This window comes from Myotis yumanensis, unplaced genomic scaffold (genome assembly GCF_028538775.1).
Source record: "Myotis yumanensis isolate MYYU_CA2020_CCGP unplaced genomic scaffold, mMyoYum1.0.hap1 SCAF_1, whole genome shotgun sequence".
Lineage (NCBI taxonomy): Eukaryota > Metazoa > Chordata > Mammalia > Chiroptera > Vespertilionidae > Myotis > Myotis yumanensis.
Genome location: NW_027223752.1, coordinates 33,917,984 through 33,930,744, shown reverse-complemented (window position 1 = coordinate 33,930,744; position 12,761 = coordinate 33,917,984). Strand labels below are relative to the sequence as shown.

Here is a 12,761-nt window from a genome sequence, read left to right as displayed (position 1 = left end):
CTCCAACCCCTCTTCCTTCTCTGGAGGTCAGGGGGGTGGGGTTGAAAGTTCTGACCTTGCAACACAGAGTTGGCTCCCCTGCCCCCATCCTTAGGTCACCTCATTTCCAAGTCACCTTATTAACATAAACTCAGGTGTGAATGAATGCTTTCGTTATGACTATCAAGGCACCTTTACTGCTCTTATCATTTAGGACATTTCAAGGGTTTTAGGAGCTCCAAGCCAGAAATGGAGACCAAACATATTTCTTATTATAAATCACTAGAGGCCCAGTGAACAAAATTCGCGCACTGGTAGGGTCCCTAGCAGCTGCCGGCTGCTGGCTGGGTACTCCTTCCCTTTCCCCGGCTGGCCCAGCCCCCTGGTCAAACTCCCGGAAGAACTCCCAGTTGAGGGGACAATTTGCATACCATGCTTTTATTATATAGGATAATAGAAGTGGAGGACAGTTCCTTTTTTTTTTTTGTAAATGAGGTGTTCAGGGTAGTCTTCCTTGAAAAGGTAACATTTAAGACCTAAATAGATGAAGAAGCAAAAGTATTAAAGGAACAGCCAGGAGGTCAGGTGGCTAGTGTGGAATAGTGCACATGAGACACACACAGAACAATACAATACTAACGTGGGTTTAATAGGTATCGGCTGTTTCACTGCCCAGCAACTCTTTCCCTCCTGGCAACAGTACCTCTAGGATTTTCCTCAAGGGGGGTACCTCCCCTGCCGCAGCCAATCTGTAGCACAGGTAGAGTTGACTCCACCCATAACCACCAGGGCTGGGCTAATGATGGGCCTGGCCAATTAGAGCACAACAATTGGTTTAGGAATAGGCATGGGACCCAATCAGAATGAATGCCACACAATGAGACTCTTGCAGGCACTCCTGGGAGAGAGGCTCACAGTCCTTTCCCCTGGAGATCCCAGCAGTAAGGATGCTTTGATATGAGCCTGTAGCTTTCAGGAGCTACCACATGGAATCTGCCCAAAAAGCCATGCAGAGGAACCCAGATTTAAGAGGTAACGAGGATCTGAGTTTTGGTAACATCCTTTTTTAAAAAAATATATTTTTATTGATTTCAGAGAGGAAAGGAGACAGGGCAAGCGATAGAAACATCAATGATGAGAGTCATTGATAGGCTGCCTCCTGCACGCCTTTGTCCATGCTGTTCTCCCGTAAAGTTCTGTTCATCGCTCAAAACTCAATTCAAATGTCATCTCTTCTGTAAGATTTCTCTGACTTCACCCCCCCCCCAAAATGATACCACTTTGTTGATGCCCCCTGAGCATGAGGCACTTCATATTTATTTTGTCCAATCCATAAATCCATAACCCTGAATGCATGAGCTCATTATAGTATCACATTTTACAATAGGAAGATTCAGGCTCCTCTGAGAGGCTGGTAAGCAGCAGAGCACCCTCATTATTCACCCCTGTCCTCCTAAACCACCCCATCTATACACACTAGATACGCTTATTGACGAATCTGGCTCCCCTGAGAGACCAAGGACTTCTTGGGGTCCCAGCCCCATCTTGTATAGCCACCTTTCATGGAGTCCTCACTATATGTGGTAGGCACTGGGATTAATGTTGCTCATTTTCATGAAATCAAGGCTCAGAGGGACTGAATGACTGAGGCGTGACTCCAAACTCCATGCCCTTATCCCTCCCACATAATTGTGCATGAGATATGATAAGTGCTCGATATGCATTTGTTGGAAGGTATGACTGACGTAAATGTGAACTGGGTGGGCCCACAGGCTCTCCATCCCCGACCAGCTCCAGCTGGCGTTTACCTGCCGCTGGTTGGGTGGGGCCTGCAGACAAGATGGAGTGGAAATACTCTGACTGGAAGCCAAGGGCTCCAGCTTCTGGTCTTGGTTCAGCCTCCATCTAACTGGGTGCCTGTGGGAGTTTTCCCAACCTCTCAGGGCCTCCTTTTCTTTTTAAGTTGTTTTGATTGATTAACATTATTATTATTATTATTATTATTTAGAGAGGGAGAGAAACATTAATTTGTTGTTGCACTTATTTATGCACTCATTGGTTGATTCTTGTACGTGCCCTGACCCGGGATCAAACCCGAAATCTTGGCATAGCAGGACAACACTCTAACCAAGTGAGCTACCCAGCCAGGGCAGGGCCTCCTTTTGTAATGTAGGACGAAGAGGTGGAGGTACTGAGATTTCACCAATGAATGCCAGGTGGGATTTGATGCGACTCCAGACAGAAAGGGGCAGCCCAGACCCTCTGGGAGTCCAGCAGCTGCTTAGGGGGCCGGAGCCCAGAGCCCCTCTCCACTGGCGTGCTGCTTGCTCTGGGGACTAAGGTGGGCCTCTGCCCTGAGCTGAGTGAATGCCCGGTCTCTGTGCCCTGCCGCAGCCTCTCGGGCTCCACCCCGGCCCTGCATCATAGAAGAAGCAGAGATGAGCTTTCACTCCAAGTGTCTTGCCTTGAATGTGTTCAAGTTAAATTTTAGCTGCCACCCTTGCCTGGGACCCAGAGAAGATGGAGTCCATCTGGAGTTTCTCGCAGGCCTCCACCGCCTCGGCCAGCTGAGCCGTGTTTGGATCAACAGCAAATTTCATCAACTCATTTCCGCCTCCAACCCTTACTAAAAGCATTAGGCAACAGCAGCCCCTGGGTTGACCTTTGCAGCATCCATTGTTATGGCTGTTATTACAGACACAAATAACAGCCAGGATAATTATTCATGGCTAAATGGTTCTTTAACCAGAGGGCTAGAGGGCTCTGGGCCATTACCTCCTGGACCTCCTGGAACACCCTCATAGGCCTTTTCTTCAGGTCCCTCTTCCTCCCTGCTGCCCCTGGAAAGCCTCCTCCACATTCCCTCTAGCTCCACGTTGGCACATTCCCTCTAATTCCAGGCCCTAACCTTGAGGAGAAGCCTCAGGGAGGACAATGCTCAGGCTTCAAAGATCTTCTTGTCTCCCACCTTAATCCTGAGCAAGTTCCTTCACTGACCCATTCCTCTATATCAGGGGTTCTCAACCTTCCGGCCCTATAAATACAGTTCCTCATGTTGTGACCCAACCATAAAATTATTTTCGTTGCTACTTCATAACTGTGATGTTGCTACTGTTATGAATCGTAATGTAAATATCTGATATGCAGGATGGTCTTAGGCGACCCCTGTGAAAGGGTGGTTCGACCGCCAAAGGGGTCGCGACCCACAGGTTGAGAACCGCTGCTCTATATGCTCAGAAGGAAGAAGGATTTTTTTTTTTTTTAATTTGAGGGAGGGGGAGAGAAACAGTGATTTGTTGACCCACTTATTTATGCATTCACTGGTTGATTCTTATATGTGCTCTGACCAGGGACAGAACCCACAACCTTGGTGTATCGTGATGATGCTCTAACCAACTGAGCTACTGGACCAGGGCACGAAGAAGAAATATTAAGGGTAACTGTATTGAAGTGTTTTCAAATACTAAGGATGAAAAACCAAAAGACACAACTGGATAACTATAATCGTGTAGTTGGTACATGGCTTGCTGTGCTTATTGGTGCCCCTGCTCCTGGTTGGCTGGAGGTAGATTATCTGCAAGAACAAGCTGTTCTTGCGGAACTATCACCGTAACACACTTATAAACTTGGTTGTTGGGTTATTGGTTTCTTTCTTGTTTTCTTCCCCCTCCTTTGTTCCCTCTTCCTTTTCCCACTAAAATTCAGAATACATTTGTTGTCATACCAAAAGTACCCAGCCTAACCAAGCCAAGAAGAAGCTAGCCTACTCCCTAGATATCTCCAAAACATTTTGGAATCGCAGCAGGTCAAAATATGTAGGCCAAACACCCGAATTGTTTTGGAAACAAACCCACAGGCTGGGGGAGATTATCTGGAATGAGAAAGGAATGTACAAAGAGGTGGGGAAAGAAATGGAGATGAGAAAGACAGTCTCCAGGAAATATAGCCTTTCTCTCCAAAATAATGGTGTGGCTTAACAACCAACTGGAATATGTGGGTTCTGAAATATTTGCAACAGTTGAAAAGGGAAGTGACTGCAGAGCCAGGAAAGGCCGGTGAATGTGTTTAGCTTCCCCATATATATCGCTTCCCCAGAGAGGACTCACAGATCCTAGATCCAGGCATATGGCGGTCTCAGTGAGGAGGGGGGTGAAGATGGGCTTCCACCTGGACAGCAAAGACCTGGGCAGAAAGGAGGGGAGGAGGAGAGCAGAGCTAGAATGAGCAAGATCCAAACAGCTCTGCTGGAGAGGGCAGGGCAGTGGACACCTGAGTGGGTGTGGTGGCTTTGACTCTGAAACATGTTATCCATCTGCAAAATGGAGATGTTAACAAGATCTCTGAGGCAAGGTGTGTCGGTCAGGGTCCTCCAAAGAAACAGAACCATCAATGGGGGACAAGGGGGACATATGTAATACTTTCAACAATAAAGAGTTAATTTTAAAAGCAAACAAAGAAACAGACCCAATAGGATGAATATATAGAAAGTGGTTTATTATGAGGAGTTGTCTGATGTGATTGAGGTGGTGGGCAAGTCCCAAGATCTGCAAAGTCAGTAAACTGAAGACTCTGGAGAGCCAATGGTGTGGTTCTCATCTGAGTCTGAAGACCTGAGAATCAAGAGAGCTGATGGTGGCCCTCGCTGGTTTGGCTCAATGGATGGAGCGTTGACCTGCGGACTGAAGGGTCCTGGGTTCGATTCTGGTCAAGGGCATGTGCCTGGATTGGGGGCTCAATCCCCAGTAAGGGGCATGCAGGAGGCAGCTGATCAGTGATTCTCATCATTGATGTTTCTCTCTCTCTCTCTCTCTCTCTCTCTCTCTCTCTCTCCCTTCCTCTCTGAAATCAATTAAAAGATTTTTTTTTTAAGAGAGAGAGCTGATGGTGTAGTTGTAGTCCAAAGGCCACCAGGCTCCAGACCCCCGGATGAGCCAATGTTTCAGTTCAGTTCAAGTCCAAATGCAGGAAAAAAGCCAACATCCCAGTTTGAAGGCCATCAGGCAGAAAGAATCACCTCTTACTCAAAGAAGGATTCGCTTTTTTTTTGTTCTATTCAGGCCTTCAACTGATTGGATGAGGCCCACCCACATTAAGGAGAGTAATCTGCTTCACTCAGTCTACTGATTGAAAGGTTAACCTCATTAAAAAACACCCTCACAGAAACCCCACAATGTTTGACAAAATAGCTGGGCACTTGTGGCCCAGTCAACTTGACCCATAAAATTAACCATCCCACAAGGGTATTTTGAAGATGCACCAAATGAATTTGAATGTGTAGAAGCAATTCATTTATGTTCAGGTGTATAGATGGTGGTCAGCTGAGTTCTCACTGTACCTGTGCCTTGTTCTTGGCCTGAAATTTCCTCTGTTGCTTCCAAGATAAAGTATGTCCTTGAGTTGAAAGAAAGGGGTGGAGACAGCCACAGAGGAAAAGGTAAGGGAAGTAGCAAGTAGATGAATGTTTCTGTTAGTAGCAAAAAGCTAACGGAGAGCCAGGACCTGAGCATCTTGGGGAACTTTAGGATTAAGGAAAAAGACCACTAGAAAGGCTGAAATATAGGGCCACAGAGAGAGGGACCCAGGCAAGGCCTGGCCAGACCCAACTAAAGGTTATGGGTGTGACGCTCACCCACACCATCCCTGTAAGGCTGGATGAAAGTAGGGCTTAAGCCATGGTCCCAGAAGAATGTGCTTTTTAACCATCTAAGTGCTGGTCAAGAGCATGTTCACGAACATGTCCTCTCCTGGTCTGGACCTGACTCCAGGGCCATGTCCTTGTGTGGGGGCTAAGCAGAGTCGGCTCTCAGGGGTCCCTGAGCATGTCTACAGCATTCCAGACAGCACGTCCCACGCAGATGCCTTTGTCACAAGGAATGCAACATTGTTGTGGGCGAGAGCAACACCTTCAGAACTGGGCAGACTGCAGAGACCACCAAACCCTATTCCCCATCCCTCATCCCTGCTGGCACCCCACACTCAGGCGCCCCCATTTGGGTTGGGAGGGTGGGTGTGCCCAGAGGAAGGGAAGGGCAGGTGGGTGGGGACTCGAAGCCCAGCTCTAGGATATGGTTCCTGTGACACCTTGGGCTGGTTACCCAGCTTCTCTGGGTTTACATTCTCTTCTGAGCACAGTGGTTCTCAATCATGGCTAGAGTCGCTTGCTGAACTTCAAAAATCAACCATGCCCGGGCCCAAAGCCAGACCTATAAAATGAGACTCTCTAGGTGTAAAACCGGGGAACTGGTAAGTTAGAAACGTCTACAGTGCATGTCCATCTTTTCTAATTTGCTTCCAGTCTGCCGACTTGGCCACTAGATAATGAAGCTTATTAGGATGGAGTGGGGGGGCAGGGAGAGGGGTAGTGATGAGGACAATTCCATGTGGCTCTGCGATGCAAAGAGAAGCCACAGGAGCAAATTACAAGGAGGCAGGTTTGGGTTCAAGACTAGGAGGAAAATTCTAACTGTTCCTGCAATGCCTCTTCTGGAATGGCCTTCATGACCAGCCTATGAACCACACAAGATCATCAGTCACGCATAAATTTATATTGAACGCGTCTAATACTGCCAAACAGGATGAAGTACCTAGTTTAGAAGACTTCGCTCAAAATAGCTTTTGGCTGCTTCCAAAAATCAAATCCAAGAGTTACTGCGTTGCCTCTTTTATTTATTTTTTAAATATACCTTTTATTGATTTTAGGGAGAGGAAGGGAGACGGAAAGAAAGAAACATCAATGATGGAAGAGAATCATTGATCAGCTGCCTCCTGCATACCCCCCACTAGGGGGGCTGAGCCTGCAACCCAGGCATGGATCCTGACCAGGAATCAAATTGTGACTTCCTGGTTCATAGGTCAATGCTCAACCACTGAACCACACAGGCTGGGCTGCGTTGCCTCTTACAGCAAGTTCCTTAACCTCTCTGAGCACCCTGGCTTCTTCCCTAAGCCAGTTATGAGGATCACCCACATGCCTCACTGTGGTGAGAGTTGAATGACATTAGGAAGTGAAAGTTCCTGATTTCCCTGGTTGAACCTGAATGAAGGTGACTCCTCACACCATCAGTCAGGATCTAATAGGACAACGTTCATTCCAAGTTCTGGAGTCATTCTAAGCCTGAAGTAGAGAGCTCTGGGCCAGGCTTCCACTCCCAGCTTTGCCACCAGGAGAGACACACTTGACCTCTCTGAACCTTGATTTCCTCATCTATTAAGAGGGCTATGAGGGTCAAATGGGAAATTCTCATAAAGCTCTTAGCACAGAGTCTGCCATTGGCCAATGCTCCATCAATGTTGATGCCTTGTTATCACTATCACCCTTGAGGTAAATCTATAGCCTGCCTAGGGGCCTGTTTGGAAGGAGACAAAGTTACGTAGATGCGTAAGTCTGGTTGCTTGTTATAGAAGCAGCCTCACCACTGTGTCCACAGCTCACCTGTGTTGGCTGAGTTCCATTCCAGACCCAGGTCCTGGGCTCAGGAGCTCCGCTCCTGCTGAGCATGTCTGGGCACGAGAACAGAAGCCAAGACAAGTGTTTGCTTTGGAACAAAGAAGGGACAAGGCTGGATTTCTGGAGGCGCCCGCCAAGTCCGAGAAAGGAGTCATCTGTTTCTCATAAGATGGAATGCTGGGAGTGGATCCATTTTCCTGAACTGTCTGGGGTAGTTTGTTACCAGCCTGGCCAGGGCTCGTGTGGGTCGTGAGAGGGACTGCAGTAGGACCAGGGCCCACCACAGCCAGGCCTAGATTTGAAAATAGACTTGAATTTCTTTTGAGTCTTCAAAGGTTAGTCTAAAAATATTTCTAAGTTCCTATGCTCTGCTCCATAACTGGACGAGTGTGTGTGTGTGTGTGTGTGTGTGTGTGTGTGTGTGTATGGGGGCGGTGAGGGCGTGGCTGTGGATGGGGAAGGTGTCCAGGTGAGCAATCCTGAGTCACTGGTTCTGGGAAACACTGCTATAGCCCTGGTTTAAATTTCTAAGGGCTCTTTAACTTCTCCTGTCCCTCAGGATAGGATTCAAGAAACTGCTGTCCTGATGCAGCTGAAAGTAGTAGCCTGATTGCAAAGGCCCGCCCTTACCTCCCACTCCCGTGCAGCGCAGAGCCCTGCCTGGGACAAACCCACAAGGCCAAGGTGCTTTTTCCAAGGGGGTTTGCTTCTCCCTATTGAGCTCTCATGTTCATGCTTTGCTTCTAACACCACCACCATTTCATTACACTTTACATACATACATACATACATACATACATACATACATGGCACCCACAGCTCAGTTTTGTGTTTAGTTTACTTATTTATCTTCTAAATGTTATTAGAGTCAAGGCATGGACTAGTGAGGTTCAGAGGCTCTGCCGAATGCTGATATTCCCCAAAGTATTTTGTGCTGCTTGGCGCTGAGGGGACAGTTCATGGCAAAGGAGGCAGGAAGGCTCCCCTTCATCACCCCTTCAATACCCGCCCCCCCTCGTGGGGGCAGTGGTGCGGGGAGATGAAGTTGCCACAGCTTGTTGCAAGTGGAAGGTGGATGCCAGGGGCTGTCGGTGCCACATCTCTCAACAGCTCCAAATTATGGCCCCAGGATTTGGATGGAAAGAACTGGGAAGTGTGGAGAGACAGAGCCCATAACACCTGCTGCTGAATGAGGACTGCGTGTCAGGAGGAACCACTGACCTCATTGCTGTGCCCCTGGGGCCCATGGGAAGGTCTGGTCAGGTGGCCTGTCTACCTTTGCCAAGAATGACCATCTTGCTAGGGGAGGGTAAGAATCAAATGCTTAGTGAGCTCATTCTGTGAGCCAACGTTGAGCTAAGAGCTTGATACACATTCGCTCATGAAATCTTCACTGCAACTATAAGAAACAGGTATTCTCCCAGAGGAGGGGAAACAGACTCAGGCTGAACATTAGCCAGGATAGGCTAGGTTGCCTTGCGGTAACAAACAGCCCAAAGAACCTCAGGGGTTTTATGTAATTAGAGTGTATTTCTGCAAAGCCTCACCCATGTCAAAATTTCAAAATGTACATTGCTTCACCAAATCCCTGAAACACCATGAAGAAGCAAGCAGGGCAAATTTCATAGCCCCATTTCTCGAACCCCACAGCTCAAGAAATTGAAATTGCAAAGGTGAAGAAACTTGACATGCTCAGAGCTAGTCACTGAAATACCCAGAATCAAGCCTAGTGCTTCTGAAGCCTAATTTAAAGTTCTTCCCAATACGTCCAACTCCCTGTCATTTTAGTCTCTGGCAAGACGATTCTTTGCTTTCCCCCAAATTATCTCCTCTCCTCTACCTGCTCACTAATGCCTACAACCCCATCATCGGGACATCCTGCCTTCACTGGGCGCTGTTCTGGGGGAAGTCATCATCAATGTGTACAAAACAGTTCAAAGTGTCAGAGTGTGAGGCCCTGGCCAGGTAGCTCAGTTGGTTGGAGCATCATCTCAATATGCCAAGGTTGCGGGTTCAATCCCCAGACAGGGCACATATAAGAAAGAACCAAGGAATGCATAAGTAAGTGGAATAACAAAGAAGTGTTTTCTCTCTGTCTCTCAAAAATAAAAATAAATTTAAAAACATATGTATCATTGTATAGCCTTAAGTTTAAGAACATCTAAGACAGAATTCAGAGAACAGAGAATCAGGGCGAAGGGGAGGGCCCAGGAAGGCCTCGCTGAGAAGCACTGACCTTGATAAGATGTGGGAATTCATTCCAGGTGGAAATTCCCTCCTCATTCTCTTCCCTCTGTTCTACTGCAGTTTAAAATGTGCAGCGCCTTCCCGTTTACTATTGTTCCTGGACAAGTCTGTTAGTGGACTGAGAAGTTGGTCACATCTTTTTTCCCTTTTGGCCAAAAACGGAAACCTAGAGAGGATAAAGTGACTTAGCTAACATGAGAGCAAACCAGGGCCTGAACTGGAATAAAGAAGCAAAAATGTTACAGAGTAATAATCATCAATCAGTTGTGAAATATTTCATATATAATGGAGTTTATATAATGCATATATAATATTTAGAATAATAAAATGCTATATCTACCACCCGGCTTATTACCAATGTTCTAAAGCATTAAGTCACTTTAAATTATAAAAATGGGCCTGGCCAGTATGGCTCAGTGGTTGAGCATTGACCCATGAACCAGGAGGTCAGGGTTTGATTCCTGGTCAGGGCACATGCCCAAGTTTTCGGCTCTATCCCAGTAGGGGGAGTGCAGGAGGCAGCTGATTGATGATTCTCTCTCATCATTGATGTTTCTATCTCTCTCTACCTCTTCCTTTCTCTCTCTGAAATTAATAAAAACATGTATTATTTAAAATTATAAAACTGATATATACTCACCTTAGCTGCTTTGGCTCAGTGGTAAGAGCATGGGCCCGCAGACTGAAGGGTCTCAGGTTCGATTCCTGTCAAAGGCAGGTTGCAGGTTCCATCCCTGGCCCCAGTTGGATGTGTCTCACATCGATGTTTCTCTCTCTCTCTGTCTCTCCCCCTCCCTTTCATTCTTTCTAAAAATCAATGGGAAAAATATTCTCAGGGGAGGATTAACAACAACAACAAAAGATATATAGTCTTGGTACAAAATTCAAATCATGCAGAAGATGGAAACTTTAAAGTCCCTTTTCCCATCCTGTCGGCCTCTGAATTGCACTCCCCAGGGAAAATGGCTGTTAACAACTGAACACATGATTGTATATATATTCATTTTGGAAATCAATCCAGCAATATATATCAAGAGCCATAAAAACGTCTATAACTTTTGGGCCTGTCACCCCACTGTAGGAATTTACGCCAGGAAAAGACCTCCTAGGCTTCCTTCCCTTCTTAGAGACGGTCAAGCTCATTACCACACACCTTTCCCTTTGCTGTTTCCTCTGTCTAGGACTCTGTCCCCCCCCCCCCCCCCCCCGCCCCCGATTTGCTCATAATTGAGTGTCCATTTAAGTCTCAGCTCAAATGTCACCACCTCTGAGAGGCTACCCATAGTCAGGCATGTAGACTTGCTCCCTCTCCCCAGAAACCACCTGGCACGCAGTAGGAATGCAGATCTTAGTTGAGGGGATAAATGTGCCCTCACAAAACCACCACCTGATCTATTAGGGAAGGGATGTTATTTGACTCACCTTGGAACCCAGGCAGCTGCTCCTGCAAAGAAACCATTCATACCGGCTTCACCAAACAAGAAAAGTCTGTGGGAGGTCTGGCCGGCCTGGGGCTGTCCTGCCAGTCATTTCTTCCGGCTGAATGGCTGCCTTTCAGATGTAGATACTGCATGGAGGCATTCTAACCTAAAGCCTTTTCATTCTTGGCTTCTAAAACAAAGAAGAGGTAGAGAAAATCCGTGAGTGAGAGTCTCTGTCAGAATAACACCTAGGCCCTAGTTAATTAGGATGAATAATTGAACACTCTCAAGTCAGACAATGGAAACATTAAGAGTTTCCACCAAAACATAAACTTGGCCATGTGGGCGGGGTGTCCAGAAGTCTCCAGAACATTGGGGGTTGGAGGGACTTCTTAAAAAGCCTAGAGGTAAAGGAAAGATGGGTGAAAGAGACCTAGATCCCTACCCAAGCCCCCCAACATTTGCTAGGTTACCTGGGCTGAGTAACTCTAACTTTTTTCCTTATAGAAAAATAAAACATGTTTCTATAGAGGAGTTAAAACAAAAATTAATACCTACCATCTAGAAAGACAATATTGTTATAGTGTCTCCTTGTAGCCTTTTTTTTTTCTTAGCATACTTTAAAAAGTTAAACTGTGATTATATTATGTACTGTCTTATAAACTTTTTGTCACTTAATAATATATTGTGAACATTTTCCCATGCCATTAAACACTACTTAATGCCGTAATTCTTTAAGTCCGTGTGGTATTCCATTGTATGGCTGTATCATCCAACCAACGCCCTGTCAGACATTTAGGTGGTTCCCAATTTTTATAAGCAGCTTATCATTGACTATTTCTTTTATTTTCTTTTAAAAATATTTTTTTAATTGATTTAGAGAGAGAGGAAGGGAGAGGGAGAGATAGAAACATCAATAATGAGAGGTAATCATTGATTGGCTGCCTCCTGCACTCCCCCTACTAGGGATGGAGTCTGCAACTCTGACCAGGAATCAAACTGGAGACCTCTCAGTACACGACACAACACTCAACAAACTGAACTACACTGGCCAGGACACCCTAAATAAATCCTATGTAATAAAAGGCTAATATGCAAATCGACCAAATGGTGGAACGACCCGTCACTATGACGCACACTGACCACCAGGGGGCAGATGCTCAATGCAGGAGCTGCCCCCTGGTGGTCAGTGCACTCCCACAGAGGGAGCGCCGCTCAGCCAGAAGCCAGGCTCACAGCTGGCGAGCACAGCAGTGGTGGCGGGAACCTCTCCCACCTCCGCGGCAGTGCTAAGGATGTCTGACTGATGGCTTAAGTGGGCCTAAGCCATCAGTCGGACATTCCCTGAGGGCTCCCAGGCACAAGCAAGAGGGCACAGGCTGAGAGGGTGCAGGGATCCCCTCCCCCCCAGCCCCGCCTCCCGAGTGCATGAATTTCGTGCACTGGGCCTCTAATTTAATAATATAAAAAAAATAAATAAAGGAAGACCTTGATCTTTCTTGTTCTCTCTCATTCAATATTTAGTTATGTTTGCCACATACGCATTTGTATTTCATGTGTGCCTTTTATGGCTGGCTACCCAGTAGTCCTTTCCAATCCCCTTCTCCATTTTCTGCTTCCTATTATGGACAATGAAAAAGCCAAATATTCACTTTCCCAGACTCCCT

General features: G+C 46.6%; 1 protein-coding gene across 1 annotated transcript in view; it reads right to left on the bottom strand.

Annotated features, from left to right (window-relative positions):
* Positions 1-11,262, bottom strand: part of ACTN1 (actinin alpha 1) — a 114,722-nt gene extending 103,460 nt beyond the window's left edge. Inside the window, exons 1-3 of the mRNA XM_070417750.1 lie at positions 11,096-11,262; positions 10,314-10,480; positions 9,663-9,839 (exon numbers count right to left, since the gene is read on the bottom strand). The gene's annotated coding sequence lies outside the window, so the exon portion shown is untranslated. The remainder of the gene's footprint in view (positions 1-9,662; positions 9,840-10,313; positions 10,481-11,095) is intronic.
* Between the last annotated feature and the right edge of the window lie 1,499 nt (positions 11,263-12,761).